Source organism: Odocoileus virginianus, chromosome 4, assembly GCF_023699985.2.
Source record: "Odocoileus virginianus isolate 20LAN1187 ecotype Illinois chromosome 4, Ovbor_1.2, whole genome shotgun sequence".
Taxonomy (NCBI): Eukaryota; Metazoa; Chordata; class Mammalia; order Artiodactyla; family Cervidae; genus Odocoileus; species Odocoileus virginianus.
This window is the reverse complement of record NC_069677.1, coordinates 37,529,987-37,533,584: the sequence shown is the minus strand read 5'-3', so window position 1 is coordinate 37,533,584 and position 3,598 is coordinate 37,529,987. Positions and strand designations below refer to the sequence as shown.

The window sequence follows — 3,598 nt, the reverse complement described above, 5'->3', positions numbered from 1 at the left end:
TGGAATTAACACACTCTCACCTATATTCCTGCCCACCACCCCCATTCCAACACACATACCACTTCGTTTCTAATTTCTCCTCATCCTACTCTCCACCAGGGGCTTCCTTGGTGACTCAGCTGGTAAAGAATCCTCCTGCAATGGAGAGACCTGGGTTTGATCCCTGGGTTGGGAAGATCCCCTCAAGGAGGGCATGGCAACCCATTCCAGTATTCTTGCCTGGAGAATTCCATGGACAGAGGAGCCAGACGGGCTAAAGTCCATGGGGTTGCAAAGAGCTGGACACTCTCCACCACACACAGCTCAGCTCAGCGGCCTCCCTGTTGCTCCCCACATGTAGTAAGACCAGAGGCACTCCTTCAGAGCCTTTGTTCTGTTACTCTGCGCCTGGATGTTTTTCCCCAGGTATCTGGTTGGACCCCAGCTCCTTTAGGTCTTTCCTCACTTAACCTTTTCTCAGTTAACCCTTTCCTGACCTTACTGACAAATTCAACAAGCCATCCTCCCTACATTTTTTTTTTTTTTAAATATGGAACGTTTCACGAATTTGCATGTCATCCTTTCACAGGGCCCATGCTAATCTTCTCTGTATCGTTCCAATTTTAGTATATGTGCTGCCGAAGTGAGCACCCTACATTTCTTATCTCTGATTTTTCTTCATAAAATTTACCACTACGTACCAAACATTCTGGGGCTTCCCAGGTGGCACTAGTGGTAAAGAATCTGCCTGCAATGCTGGAGACGTGGGCTGGAACCCTGGGTCAGGAAGATTCCCTGGAGAAGGAAAAGGCTATCAACTCCAGTATTCTTGCCTGGGAAATCCCATGGACAGAGTAGCCTGGTGGGTTACAGTCCATGGGGTCACAGTAGAGTTGGACATGACTTAGGGACTAAACAACAACGAAAACAACAGTCATCCATGTTACTATCTTCCTCCACTGGAGTATAAGCTTCAAAAAACAAATGTTTATTTTGTACTTCAGTATGGTTCAGTCCTTGGGTCAGAAGATTCCATGGGGAGGAAATGGCAACCCACTCCAGTATTCTTGCCTGGAGAATCCCATGGACAGAGGAGCCTGGTGGGCTACAGTCCATGGGGGTCACAAAGAGTCGGACACGACTGAGTGAGCACTACCATCAGCAGTTCTAGCATGCAGCTTTTCTCAAAAAAAAAAATGTTAAATAAATGTGCTTATCTCAACTAACTTGCCAACTCCTTAAAGGCATGTGTATCTTACTTGGCAAAATGTGTCCAAGCTCCAGCTCACAGGATCAAAAGTTAAATTAATTGTTTCTGAAAGATTAGGAGAGCAATGAGGCAGCTGGTGTTTGCAATACTTAACCCTCACTCTGCCCTCTTCATAGGCAATTTCACCCATGTCCAGTTTTTTTTACTACCCATGTGCAGAAAACAAGCAGGTTATCTTCACCTAGATCCTTCCTCTGAGCTCAAAACCTATACTATACTCCAAGTTCATACTTGATATTTTCTGGACCTCAAATTCAGCATGGCCTAAATCTACTTCTTCCACTGTACTGTAACCAAACTCAGCAAATGCCACCATCTAAGCCCACTGTATGTCACCCTTGACATTTCTCCCATTCCACCAATGTCCATCACCAAGCCCCTAAAATTTTATCCTCTGAAAAATCCCTAAATCATCTACTTGCCCATCTCCAACACCTCACTCTTCTCTACCATCAAGGATCTAGCCATAAGCCTCTTGTATCCTTGCATCCAATATGGGCTTAGTTGCTCAGTTGTATCCGACTCTTTGCGACCCATGGACTGTAGCCCACCAGGCTCCTCTGTCCCTGGGGATTCTCCAGGCAAGAATACTGGAGTGGGTTACCATGCCCTCCAGAGGATCTTCCCAACCCAGGGATCAAACCCAGGTCTCCAGCACTGCAGGTGGATTCTTTACAGTCTGGGCCACCAGGGAAGCCAAAGAATACTGAAGTGGGGAGCTTCTCCCTTCTCCAGGGTATCTTCCTGACCCAGGAATCCAACTGGAGTCTCCTGCATAGCAGGCATATTCTTTTACCAGCTTAACTACCAAGGAAGCATCCAATATGACCTCCACTGAAAACCATTCTTTATAAAGCAGCCACTGATCTTTTTCAAAATGCTTACTTCATTGGATTCTCATTATCCCCTACTTAAAATTCAGCACTTTCCCATAGCTCTCAATTAAAAGGAGCCATCAACTTCTGTCCTACATGGGCTGGCTTCTACTTAACTTTCCATTCTTCTCATGACTAATCATTCTATTCCATATGCATGGTATGCCAACTAGACCCCCAATGTCCTGAGAATTTTACCTATGCTGTTTCCTCTGCCTGGAACACCCTTTTCTCTTTATCCAGAGATGACTTCGCCTGTTCTAGGTCAGCTCAAACACTTCCTCACTTCCTTCCCTTGACATCAAACTTTTAAAAGCCCTTTGTTATACTTTACTGCAATTTCCCTCACCATGTGGTCAGTTTCCCTCACAATACCAGAAAGCAGGCTGTTTTTACTTCAATGCATTCACCATGCCCAACAAAGCAAGCACACAGTAGGATATTGGTAGAAAACATGAACAACTCAAAGAATGGGGCAGAGTTAAGGGAAGAGTAGCTGTGTTAACTTTGGGAAGTACTTAAAGCTCTTAACAGAATGAAAACATTTAACACTCCCCAAACCAATTACACACACATCTATGTTCAGTTGGAATAGTCAAAATCTGGCAACACTGTTCTACTGGCATTAGGATTCATGGCCCATCTAAGTACCTGAGACTACCACCACCCTGGGACCAGCAGAAAAGATATGGCTCTAGTAACTCCCTTCCACTAATTCTCATCTACAATTTGGAGATTGTTAACCATTCTGCTTAAAGAACTCTCAAGGGTTGCTTTATTTGGGAGAAAGGGTCTGTCCACTGAGTTTCAAGCAACAGAAGATCAACATTTTCTGAGTGATTAGTAAGGAGGTTGAGAGATTCCAACTAGTTGAGTGAATTCTAATTACTCAAAGAACATAGAAGCAGATTTAGTGGGTAAGAGTTCAGATTCAAATCCTTCAAAGGTTTTGTTTCTAGTGCCCACAAGGCACCTGGATCATGATCAACAGGCAAACTGGTTTATAGTACCACGCTCAACTCAGACCCTTTATGCTAATTAGGGAAGCACTCCCCTGAAGCAAAGGGCAGCAGTGATTCAATACTGAGCACTTACGTGTAACAACTGTTGTAGGCAATCAGGATTTCATTTACACATTGTACAAAGATAGACTGCTGATCAAATCTAAATATTTTATTATATACTTACACCCCAAATTGTATTTTTGCTATATACTTTTAACTAGAGGACATCTGTAAAATCAGTACATTACAGAAATCCTGAAATTCCACTAGCTATAAGCTATTTAAATACTGCTTATACAAGGTATTTGGAGGGGGCGGGGTGGACAAAAGCTTATTTACACATTCACTTTGCTGTATACCTGAAACTAACACAACATTGTAAATCAATTACACTCCAATAAAAATATAAAAAAGTATTAAAGGAAAGCCAGCACCATATAAACAGCATACACTTAAATAAAAGATGAATG

General features: G+C 43.1%; 1 non-coding gene across 1 annotated transcript; it reads right to left on the bottom strand.

Annotated features, from left to right (window-relative positions):
- Positions 1 to 523: 523 nt before the first annotated feature.
- LOC139034880 (U6 spliceosomal RNA) lies at positions 524 to 630 on the bottom strand. Its single transcript, XR_011487459.1, has one exon. It is a non-coding gene; the product is annotated as a U6 spliceosomal RNA (small nuclear RNA).
- Between the last annotated feature and the right edge of the window lie 2,968 nt (positions 631 to 3,598).